Source organism: Coffea arabica, chromosome 7c (genome assembly GCF_036785885.1).
Source record: "Coffea arabica cultivar ET-39 chromosome 7c, Coffea Arabica ET-39 HiFi, whole genome shotgun sequence".
NCBI lineage: Eukaryota > Viridiplantae > Streptophyta > Magnoliopsida > Gentianales > Rubiaceae > Coffea > Coffea arabica.
The window spans coordinates 40181551-40195058 of NC_092322.1; the positions used below are offsets into that span (position 1 = coordinate 40181551).

The window sequence follows — 13508 nt, forward strand, 5'->3', positions numbered from 1 at the left end:
AGATTTGACAACCAATAGAGGAAATCTTAATAGTGCTTCCATTTGAAGAAGAAATGGCAGAAAACGAAGCAAATAGGCGAGTTCTATGAGATCTTGCTCTACCGGGAACACAAGGATCTCAAACGAACATAGCAAGGCCTTCGGTAAATGCTAACAATTTTGAGATTAAATCATCACTTATCCAAATGGTTCAACAATCTCAATTTGGAGGTAATGTAGTAGAAGATCATAATTCATACTTAGCTACATTTTGAAAATTTGTGATACAATTAAAATGAATGGAGTTAGTGATGATGCTATAAGGTTAAGATTGTTCCCATTTTCATTGAGAGATAATGCCAAACTTTGGCTACACTCTCATGCTCCTAATACTTTCACGAGATGGGATGATTTATCAAGAGCATTCTTGAATAAGAATTTTCCACCAGGTAAGACTACTAAGCTAAGAATGGATATCACTAGTTTTAGTCAATTGGAAGGTGAATCATTATATGAGCCATGGGAAAGGTTTAGAGATTTGTTTCGGAAATGTCCACATTATGGATTGCCGTAGTGGTTAATCATACAAACCTTCTATAATGGTTTAGCTTTTTCTACTAAAACTATGATCGATGCAGCTGCAGGTAGAGTTTTAATGGGTAAATCACCCCAAGAAGCTCAGAATTTGATAGAAAAAATGACCGCAAATAACTACCAATGGGCCAATGAGAGAGGAAGATACGGGAGAAAGCTTGGACTGCAAAAATGTAGCTCTGCCATTCTTCTTAGTGTAGGATAGTTTAGCTAGTAGTTCATCCATTCTTGTATATTAGCTAGATTAGGATGAAAATTGAGATGAAGAAGGAGGAGTTGAAACTCATGTGACAAGGGTTATCTCTTTTCCAACTCTTTATTTTTTTGTATTAGATTCTAAGTTTAGTTGATATGGAAGTTCTGGATTTTGTATTCAATATGTGTCTCTAAAGTTTATGCCTTGGATTTGGTTGAATTTTCTATAATTGTTAGTGTTTATTATTTGGTTATTTGATTACTATGATTTGAGCAAGTTATTTAGCACTTTGGCTCTTTAAATCATGATTAATCTGGTACCATTGATTATGATTATCTAAGGTGTTGTTTCTGCTAGTTCAAAAAGTGCTAAACATAGGGAGTACACTCACGAAAGTAGAGGTGCACTTATGTGGTTTTAGTGATTCATTTCATGTAATTTCATTGAAGAAATGAACTTGTAGCTAATTTCATAATCATGAAAATAGGTATGGATTAGTTATGAGTATAGTTGATTCACTACGAAAGAAGGTTTCACATGTTTAAGGAAATTACACCATAACTAGCCTAAATAGTAGTACTTAATGATCCAAATATAGTACTTGCATGAGTAGTTAGGAATACCATAACCTAAAGAGCTTTTATTTGTTATTTGTATAATTTCAGTTGGCTAAAATTGTTATAATTCATTGATAGTCTAAATAATAGAGAAGCTTTAGTAATACCGGTAATTGTTCACTCTTCCCTGTGGGATCGACCCGATATATACCCTAAACTACTAGTTGACCTGTATACTTGCAGTGAACGGGTGTAATTCGGTTTTTTAACTTGTACGTATGTAAAATACCCGTCAACTTGTATCGCAAATATTAGATAATAAATTGTATATTTAAATAGATTAGCTAAACAAAATTGTTTACCTTATACTTAAATGGTTGAAACTTATTTTTGTCATAGCTTATTTAACACTTTAACTATTCATATCTACTTTATTGTAAGTTGTAATATTCTATGTATTTAAATTATTGAATGCTAGATTATATTATGCTTGAAAATGTAATTAAGAGACATATAATTTGTTGTATTACAATATTGAATATGAGGAATTATTAACAATGAAATAAAACAATTTAGAGAAAAGTAAAAGAATGCAATTAGAACAAATTTAAACTCTATTCTAGGTACACGAAATATTAACAAACACAAGCAAGCAACAATAGGAGAACAACAGCAAAAAGAGAAAAAAAGCGAGAAAACCAATATACTTTTAAATTATTATAGATGTTGAGCAAGTTTAACTACTGTTGTAGGGGGGAGGGATGGGTTGGGTGGTACGGGAGGAGGGAGTAGTGTAAACAAGAGGTTTCGGGTTCGAGTCCTCCTACTTATACTAAAAAAAAAAAAGAACTACTGTTGTAAAAGTAAAATAAGTATGATTTTTTATTTCAAATTTCTTTTTTCTTTTAAATAAAAATTAAAAAAATGATTGAAAACATATATATGAGAATTTTGAATACAAATTAGTTAATGAATTATTAACATATGCCCAATCACTAATATGTCCAAATGCAAGTGATTGGGCATATGTGTATTGAATTTTGTATTTATTATTTTAAATCATTTTTGAACAGGTTGGGTGTCAAGTGTCCAAATAAAAAATCCCAACCATCCAATAAAAGAGTTCAATTTTTCTTACCCAACCTGACAAAACTTATAATCCAACTAATCCAATCCATCTTTTTAAATTAATGGGCAATTTGTTAGGTTTTGGGCTTTTCTGTCGGCTCTACTTTTAAGTAATCATCTTCCTATGGACTGTGATTTTGCAACGTACAAGTTGACTTCAGATTTCAATTTTGCACTGATAAAAAAGTATGTATACTAAAAGTTACGAATCAGAATTTGCAGTGGAGTAGGCCCTTTTCATTCATCCTCTTCTTCAAAAAACTAACAACAGAAGTACTAACAAACCGAAAGGGAAAAGCAATGAACAGAAAGAAATTTGTATACCTTTGTTGAATTAGTATCGGACTATTACCGAAATGTGCTGTGAATCTCTTTTATGATGATTAATAAGAAGAAGAAGAAGATAAAGAGATCGAAATTTGAAATCTATGTGAGTACCAATGCCTAAACTAGTCTCTCCATCTCATTCATTTTGTGCATAGGGAAAAACGTTATTGATCATATCCCAACATGTATACATATTTGACTAAGCCTTTGAATTTATGGAAGTAGTGAAATTCATTTCTCAGTTTGTTAAACCCAACATTAAAGGTTGTTGGGCGTCTATTTACTCTAATTTGGTCTCCTGTGTATATTTATTCTAGTTGTGGATATATATATATATATATATATATATATATATTTTTTTTTTTTCTTGTCAAAGTCATGATGCTAATTTGGTCTCTTGTGTCTATTTACTCTAGTTGTAGATATATTCTTTCTTGTAAAAGTCTTTATGCGAGTAATGAACCAAGCGTTATCTATACAAAAAGTATTTTTCTAAGACTTCTTTTTTTTTTGGGGTAAATTACATGTAACCACTTGTGGTTTCATTTGTTGTCACAAGACCCTCCTAACATTTCAAAATGTCCACTTCTCCACCTATAATTTTATGTAAAGTGGAAACTTTCTGGAAAATAACTATGTAACAATGTTAGGTGAGAAATATAAAAATTAATCGACGGATTAACCACCTTACATAAAAATATAGGGAGATTAAGTGGATAAATGCAAAAATCACATGAAAATAAAGTGGATATTTATACAAATTATAAGGGAGTTACATGAGTATTAATATTTTACCAATGCGCTTTTAAAATGTGTTTGGTATAAATATCATAACTAATTGTGCATTTCATCCATTTTTCACTTTACATAAAACCACAGGGGATTATGTGGCAATTTTAAAAATTTAAAGGGTCATCTAGTAAAACTACAGGAGAGTAACAAATAATTTGCCTTTTTGTTGTCAAAATTATATTCCTGTACCGATTCCCCCAAGCTCATGGCTGGTGTGTGATGACTCAATTTTACAATAAGTGTTTTATATCGATAGAAGTGTCTTCTATCAATAAAACATTTATTTTAAACTATCTTTATATTAGCATAGTAGTCGAAAGACTATATATCATATGTTGCATCTAAACATCAAATACCTTTACTTTAACAATGTTAATGATCCCACATTATTGGTCGGTAAAGAATCAAAAGGATTTTACTGGCAAATTATGAAATACGATGATTCTTATATAGAATTTCTTAATTTATTCCGGAAGAGTTAATTGAAGATTCATTTGGTTATCATACATAGAAGAGCCAAAAGCGTAGTTCATCTGGGTGATTTACTAAAGATTTATTTAACCTTTGTTAATTTACCCAGTATTCTTTTAGAAGACTCTTTGCAAAGTTGTTATAACAGACTACTAAAACAAAATAATTAGCTATTTGCAAGTCGAATGAGTAGTATGCTCTATTTTTTATCCTTGTTAATCAATTTATTAGCACTAGGTAAATTTGGCATTTGTCAAACGGAAAAATCATTGGGGTCGAGTTTTTGTCAAGTGATATATAAGTTTCAATTCATATTTGAAATTAACAAGTTGAAGGAATGAATGGTGATCTTTTAAGTTGCAATTTATTTGATTGTCATTGATATTCCAAACTACTAAAATATAGTGCGAATTTGTTTTTAGTATTTACAAAATTTTTGCCGATAATTCTAATTTGTCAGTGTTCTTTAGAAACATTCAACATGTAAAATCAAACGTAATTGTTGATTTTCGTCTATGATTTGGTCGGATTACTTGTGTATTATTTTTTTTTAAAAAAAAATTACTTGTGTATTGTGCTTTTTGAACAACTTTGGATCATTTATTGATTTGGGATGTGAGTGGCTATCCTTAAGTTTCACACTAAGATAAATGTGACCACTAGTTGAACTAATTCATTAATTAACTCATTATTCAACTTAACATGGATTTTCGTACATGATTATATTATCTAACCAAATAAATTTGCAATTTAACAAAAATAGCATAGCACGAATAAATAAAAGCAACATAAAAAACATGAAGGGCCCCAAAAGTTAAAAGTATGTCTTAATTCTTAATTGCTTTAAGATTCAGATTATGGCCTAATTTTTTTTATATGCCAAAAAAAAAATCCTTTAAACTTTAACATAATTACTAAACTACATAAAGATTAAGTAAATATTTTTGCCACACATCTCTCTCCATTTCTTCTTACTCGTTATTCCACTTCTTGATTCATCCGTTTTTCCCTTCTTCTTTTTCTTATTCAACATTTAATCTTCATAAGAAAAATAATTAATTACATTTAAAATACCATGTCAGTCGTACAAAAGTTATTTATGTCTCACATAATGGCAATTTGGTTATCTTTTTGTTGAGATTAGCTTTTCAACATTTTGAAGAACACTTAAGTATTATCAAAGGAGCTTTATTAACTATAAACTAGAACACAATAGTTACTCTACAAAATCTTTTAAAAATCAATTTCACAAAATCAGCTTTCACAAAATTAGAATCACTTGAAAACAATCTTGTAAGTCCTAAGCTATGTTTTAAATTAATTAAATCAAATTTGCACAGAATTACTTTCGTTTTGACATCTAAAAATTGATCATGCTAAACAATAAAAATGGATACATTTTATTCTTACTTGCATACCACAAAGTTGAACGATTAAAAATTTTTTGACATAATTCTTTGGGTAATGAGACTATTCATTCTGGCCATTCTGGTGCACCACCAAATCAAATAAAATTACTTACATGCATAAAAAGTCAAAGAAAAGCCATCAGAATAAAACCTAAAGTGTAAAAGGGAGAGGCAGTCAATCAAAATTAGAAATATGAAAAGAAGAAAATACAAACAAAAAAGTCAAAGGAAACAAATGAAACAGGTTAATTTACTGTGACAAATATAACGACCCCAATATTTTAAACTCTAAATTTCCCAATTATCTACATTGGAGGACTGTGTGTGTGTGTGTGTGTGTGTACTAATTTTGGAGAATTTTGGTAAGATGTTTAAAATTTATTTCAGAACTTCATTAATTGGGTTCTTTAAACATAATGTAGGGTTAAGTGCGTTGGTCAAAGTGGAAGTTTGAGTCGTTGTTGCGACTCTTTCCACACCGAATTACGAAGTTGGAGTTGGCAATTGATGGCAATTGAACATATATAATTCATCCGTAAAGCCATTTAACATTTTATAGGTCCAGCTGCTGGAATTAGTTGTGTTTTCTACTCACCTCCTCTCCCCAGCCACAACCTAAGGTTAACAAATAAATGGAATAAAACAGAAAAAGGGGCATATATCAAGATGGGCACTAAACTATTAATAACATCTTTTTTCACTACACTATTTTCATTTTTAGATCTCCCACTTAGGTTTTATGCTAGTATGTGTTGGCAAAATATTGAATTATAGAGTCAGTTCTAACAGTTATATTGCATCTTATGCCTTAGATTATAATCTACTCCAAATTGACAACAAACTAACATCTCCTTCAATGCTTCTTTCCAGGTTTGATTTCTTGCCAACTCCAAAGGTTTATTGGGTTCAGTACATAAGAACTAGACTATAATGTTTATGCAGATTTAAGGCTCTATGACTACAGTTTTGTACATAAGAAATGGCACATGATTCTGAGTTTCCTAGGACTACTTATAAAAGTTCTACTTCAGCTATGATATGGAAAGATTCAATCAATTGAAAAATTGGTGGTGTTGGAGCGTCATTATATGGTCCAAAGCTCTTGTGAAGGCAATGTTTTTACATTGCTATCCTAAAGATATAAAATCTACTAAAAGAAATTATTTTAATTCCTGGAGTATGGTTCAAATTGAGGAAAACATGCCTTGAACCACAAATTCGAATCATATTTGAGGATTTAAAATAATTGCTTCTTTCTTAATTTTCTTTCAATTTATCTAATTTTTAATATTCATTTTTAAGATTTAAAATAATTATTGATTCAAAACTATTTATGGAAGCAAAGATATGGTTTTTATAAAATAATAAGCAAAAACTTTTTTCTATTTTTTTGGATTGCTTCAGGATTAATAAAATAAAAATATGTTCTTTTTTTAATGCAAGATGGCCTCAATAAGGGCATTTTCGGCATTAAGGGGGTTTTTGTTAAATGTTTGATCATTCAAAGGGTGAGACCGTTATTTGGACAAATTACAGGAATTGATTGGTAATATGATCAAACCTCAGGGGAGGTAAATGTAATTAGTAATAATGATGACACTCATGAATCGTGACTAACATGATAACTATAAAAACAGTGTCTGGTAGTCTAAAAGTCTACAGAATTTCATGTATTTACAAAATGCAGACAAAAGGCAAACAAAAAGCCGTGTAATTTGAACTGGCACCAATCTTAAAGTCTATATTTACTTCTTTTTCCTTCTTTCCTCAACCATAAAGGGCTCATCGTTCTTCTTTTCCTCTGCAAGCCAAGTTCCAAAATGGAACACAATTACAACTTCAATCCGTCCTTTATAAAGCTGTTGATGGAAGATGATTTGGCGAGAGAAATTGTAAGTCCCATATCAATTGCTACTGTGATTTGGCGAGAGAAATTGTAAGTCCCATATCAATTGCTACTGTATGCATTTTCCATTAATCTTCTTCAGTTATTGTCATTAAGTTTTATATTTGTTGTTTTTTTCTTGACATTTTGTAGCGGATTCCCTATGCTTTTGTGAGGAATTTCAAGGAAAAGCTTTCCTCAAGATGCACAATCAAATCCGAGGCAAAGAACTCAGTTCGAAAATCATGGCCAGTAAGAATTCGAAAGAAAGGTTGCTACTATTATATTTGCAAACTTTCGTGGCCAAAATTTGTTAAAGATCATCATTTGAAGCTTGGAGATTACCTGTTATTTCATCTGATAGATAAAACAACATTTAGAGTAAAGCCATATGGTGCCGATTGTTCCCCAAAAAAGTTTAATGTACACAAATCCTCCAGTAGCTCCAGTGATGATGAATCTGGTGATGGCTCTGAGGAACGCTTTGATGATAGTGGTGAAACTGAATTTTACGGAGATGATGGAATAAGGCCATCAAAAGTTCATCGTGCTAGAAAAAAGGTTTACACTAAATATCAGATTGATCGTGATAATTTTCGTTCTAATAAATTCAGGAAGTTGAGGAAAACAAGAAAGTCAGGTGAGATAGTTTAAGTAACTATAAACTCTCTTGATCTGTGTAAGGTAGATTATGTTAGATAATTTTGATCACGTCTCATTTTTCTTATGCAAATAATTGGAAAGGTGTTGGGAAGCAAGTTCTTGAAATTGAAAGTGAAGACGGAGAAGAAGTAGAAGCAAACGAGACGGATGGTTATTTTGATTTAAATGCGGAGAATCCCTATTTTATTTTGAGACTGAAGCAGTATCATATGCACAGATTGGTGAGTAAACAGCAAATTTTCCCCCATATTGTATAAATTGCAGTTGCTCTTTTTCTTTTTATGTTTATTCTTGGCTTCTCAACAGCTTGAAGGATTTATTAGCAAGGAAAATAAATACCTACAAAGTTCAAGAAAGCTGGTGAAAGTTGGTTCTGTTCCACTTCTAGATATCCATCATGCACACAACCGAACGATTCGGCAGGCAAATTGCATAGGCATCAACCACAAAAAATAAGATAATATGCAGATGCCTTAACGAAATAAAAGGGAAGAAGAAATTAGCAGATGCCTTTATCAAAAATATGATTCACTATTTATTTGTTAAGAATATTTGAAGGACGGTTGAAGAAAAACAAGAAAACAAGAAAAGGAGGGTTATATATTTTTTTTAGTAGATTTCAGAAATAAATTGTAAATGTAGATGCTTTCTTCAATTTAATTACTTTGCTTGGTGATCTTATTTTCAGAATATTCCAAGACCATTTTCCAGGGCAACAAAACTAGCGATGGAGAAAGAGGTGGTCCTTCGCGGCGAAGACCAGAGGGAGTGGCCGGTAAAGATCAATGAGAGGAGTGAAATTGGAAAAGGATGGACTGAATTTCGCAAAGCATACAAATTGGAGAAAGGAGAGATTTGCCGGTTCACCTTGCTTGCGCGTTTTGGAGATTTATTCCACATTCAAATCAAGAGGGCTTCCAACATGTTAAGATTTTTTTTTTTTCATTTCAAAATTTGTGTTTCTTTAAATTAAGTTTTGTTAGAAAAATACAACAAGTTATTAGGCGAATATTTGTGCAAAATTAGATGAGTAATTTCAACATTCATTTTGTAGTACATACAAATTGACTTGAATGGTCTTACATTTCAGGATCTGCAAGGAAGAATGGGCATGAGATGTTGAAAGGTGCTCCTTAATATAAAGGATGTTTCTATGTGGTCATCTGAACTATGAGATTTTAGATTGGACTTTGCATCATTGCATGGTATTTTGCTTTCATTGGACTTTTGTAACGGCAGAAAAAAAAGAGAATAACAAAGAAAATGAAAAGAGAGGAGTAACTTTTTACTCATCTCCAAAAGGAAGTGCCAGGGTGATTTGGGATAGACTCCTTCGAATTGAAGTACTACTAATATCGGCTGAATTGAAACGAAAATTTCTTCCTGTGTCAAGTGTTTTTATAATTTTTTCCCTTTTCTTTTTTTTTTTCTCTCTATTTTAGGTGAATTTTGATTAATTGAAAATCTTTCTTTTGCAATGACATGTAGTTTGTGGTTAAACAAGGTAGTGTACAGAATTTACTCTTTATATTTAGTCCACAAGGATGATCAACATTCAAATTTCATATGAACAAAAGGAAAATATGTTGTATTTTTTCTATACAAATCTGCTTTTTTTTTTCCGTTAATGCATCCCAATTTCATTTCCTTTATTAAATTATTGGCGCAATTATCGATATTGCCCATAATTCGTGTATTTTTTTTGCTGTATGGTCTCTAATATTTATGTATTCATTACCGCGTATACTAAATATTAAAGCTTATGAACTAGTGATAAACCAATAGAATATGATTCATGAATCATAAGGGTCATATTTAAATTAAATACACAGTTGTATTTAACTTTCGTAAGTTCTACATCTAAATTATCAACTAGTTCTTGATGGATGGATCCTTTTCTTCTTTCCGACACATGATTTAATCGTGGGATAATTTCACAAACCTCACTTGAGGTTTATGACAATTGCAGACATTATCCTTCATGTTTAAAAAATTACACATACCTCCCATTATGGTATAAAATGACAAAAAATATCTTTCAATATCTACTCAATTTAACATCTCCATGAAGTGTAGTAATGGACATTTAAAACTATAAGTTAACAAATAATTAAAAATGATAAAAAAAAGAAGAGCAAGATTAATAGGTTCTTTCTTGTCTTAACCACCCGAATTATCTCCAATTCAATTTCACTTTATATTGTAATAATTTGAAAAAAAATTCTAGATTCCTACAAAAATAGCTTACTCAATTGGTATTCAATTTTTTTTTTTCATTTGAAGGAAGAGAAACGAGTTTGATGCTTGGTTTTGTTAAAAGTATGTTGCAATATATTAAGTTTAAATTACAAAGGAATTTTATTTCTTTGGAGAAAAATTACATAAGGCCAATATAGGATTATCAACGGAGATATTTTGCTTACATAAATAAAGTGAGCCTTGAACTATTTTTTAAGGGAGGTTTATGCAATTTTTTAAACCTAGAGGCTACTTGCAATCATCATAGACCTCAGGGGAGGATTGTAAAATTATCCCTATAATCATTACACTGATTTTAAAAATTGCACTAATAAGAACGGATAAATATAGAAAATTCAGCGAATTTTATTTCCGGCTGAAAAATCAACAAAAATTGAAAAGTTCAAGTTTCAAATCTGCAAGTTTGAACAATATTCATAGTCCAATGGTTGCATGTTTCCAATGGATGGATCTTGAACGGGAACAAAAAAGTAGTGAGAATAATTAGAGGAGAGGTGAACAAGAATTAATTGGCGATTCATTGGTTATCCTCAAATCAATGTATGTAGTCAACTTAATTAAATACCGAAGAGACAAAGAAAGGTCACTCATGATCAATGTTCCGTTAATGAACAAATTTACATTTCATTTCTTTATATACTTCGTAGCTAATTCCCGTAGCTTTTGTGAGGGACTTCAAGAAAAAGTTTTCACCAAAATGTAAAATCATATCTGAGGAAAAAAATCACTATAAAAATCATGATCTGTGAGAATTCGAAAGAAAGGTAAATACTACTATATTTGTAGGCGTTCGTGGCCAAAATTTATTCAAGATCATGAGTTAAAGCTTGGAAATTACCTAGTATTTAATTTTATTGATACAACTACCTTCCAAGTTAAACCATATGGTGCTGATTGTTGCCAAAAAAAGCTTAAGGTTTACAAACCATCCAGTGATAGCTTTGATGATGATAGCCATGGTGATAGTGATGAAAATGAATTTGATAATAAATACGGACTTAGCAGATAAAGTGTACAAAAAGTGTCGGCGCCGCATAAATTGACGGAACACTACGGACTTAGCATGGCGGCCGCCAAGCCGCCGGATATCCATGGCAGCGGTGCTGGAAGAAGCTTTGCTGCAGTTGTTGCCAATGGGTCGCCAGATGCAGTGTGTAATGAAGGGATCGGTGAGGTTTCGCTTTATCGGGGGGAGCCTTCGCTACGTCTCTCCAGGCAAGATATGCGTGCTCTGGCGGCACCATACCGGAACGCACTGGTAGGGAGATTTGCTGCAGCCAGACCTTCAATGGAGGTTGTGCGGAAATTTTTTGTGTCACTGGGACTCAAGGGAGAATGCGATGTGGGGCTGCTGGATCAGAGGCACATTCTGATTCGGCCTGCTCTTGAGGAGGACTACACCAGGCTCTTCTTGCGTAGGGTCTGGTTCGTCAATAACGCTCCAATGGTGATCTCGAAGTGGACCATGGATTTCAAGACCAATCAGGAACCTTCCATAGTTCCGATATGGGTAGCTTTTCCGGGCTTGCCGATCTTTTTCTTTGCAAAGAATCTGGTTACCAAACTTGCGGCCACGCTGGGAAGAGTTCTCAAAATCGATTCTGCAACATCCACGCTGCGCAGACCATCTGTAGCCAGGGTGTTGGTGGAGATGGATGTTTCTAAGGAGCCGGCGAAAAGAGTCTGGATAGGTGATGATGACTATGGCTTTTGGCAGCCGGTGGAAGTGGAAAACTGGCCTTTGTTTTGTCACTTCTGTGACCGGGTTGGCCACAAGGAGGAGGAGTGCTTTAAGAAAAACCCAGCTCTGAAACTTGCTGGTGAGAAGAGGACCAATCTGCAGCAGCATGGGATGAGGGATTCACGACAGGCTTATCGGGTAAAGGAGCGAGATATCACAAAGGAGCATACAGCGGAGTTGCCAGGCAATACCAGCACGATTAATGCAGCGAAACCACCAAATGGGAATAACTTGACAGAGACTAAGGATACGGCGGAGGCCTTAACTAGCAGCAGTGATGTGCGGGTGGTGGGTTCGGCCGCACTTGTGCAGCGCACGGATGAAAATGGGTTGGTCACAGCAGGAAGGTCGGAGCCACCAAGTGGAAATAAGTTGATAGAGTTCAAGGATAAGCCCGAGGACTCAACGAGCGATAGTGGAGTGCAAATGGTGGACGCATTTGTGCAGTTCGCGGCTGGACAGGGCCTGGTTGCAGAAGGAAGGCCGGAGCTTGTCTCCCTTCCGGGTGGCAGGTCTGCTGGTGGCCAGCAAACTGCCCAGGAGGAGGGAGCAGATGGCGGTGGTAGCAAGGCCAAGCGGTGTGGCCAGCATGTGCAGACTGCTACGCGCGCTCTGCTGGCTGTGGATGATGGACAGATTTTATCTAGCAAGGATGAGGAGGTGGCAGAGGCAATGCAAGCAGTGGGGGAGATTACGGTGCTTCTGCCTTTGTCAGTAGTTGAGCAGAGGGATACTGGTGCCCACATAGAGGTGGTTGAAGGGACGTATGGCAAGTCGAATCAGCCCTCTGCTGCCTTGTTTGGGAGTAGAGGCTCAGTGAGTGAGGGGGAGGATGAGGAGATAACGGAGCAAGAGGATGCGAGAGGTGTTGGTGATGGCTCGAGTAGGGAGGACACTTTACTCCGGTTACATATTGATCAATCCAAGGTGATGGACAACGGTGGCAAGCGTGCGAGAAAGAAAGGTCTGGCCCCATCAGATAGACAACTTCGATCGACGGTAACACACTCTCACAATGCTCTACAAAGTTTATCTCATGATTAATGGTCTGTTTTGGAACATACGAGGGATTGCCAAACCCCCTAACTTGCGCAGATTGAAAAGATTGATTCGTTTGCATGATTTTAAGTTTGTTGCTATATGTGAGCCAAAAATGGATGTTTCTCAAATTGATTCGATTAAGATAAGATTACCCTTTGATTCGGTCGTAGTGAATTCATCGACTGATATATGGGTATTTTATAATACCCCCCTAGTGTGTGCTGTACTTGGTAATTCTTCACAGCACATAACGATATCTGTCCAGCATCCTTGGCTGGCCCGGTCCTTGTGTTTTTCCTTTGTGCACGCTAAATGCACCTTGGAGGAGCGGAGGACTATGTGGCAGGACTTATTGGTGGATAAACCTGATTCAATGGCATGGTGTGTGTGTGGGGATTTTAACGTCATTGGGGATCCTATTGAGAAGCGTGGAGGTCGGCCTTTCACTAATTCTGAAGGATTGGAA

At 34.2% G+C, this 13508-nt stretch overlaps 1 non-coding gene across 1 annotated transcript; it reads right to left on the reverse strand.

Moving 5' to 3' along the window:
• Positions 1-439: 439 nt before the first annotated feature.
• Positions 440-546, reverse strand: LOC113736145 (small nucleolar RNA R71). The gene has a single exon (XR_003459635.2). It is a non-coding gene; the product is annotated as a small nucleolar RNA R71 (small nucleolar RNA).
• Positions 547-13508: the final 12962 nt, after the last annotated feature.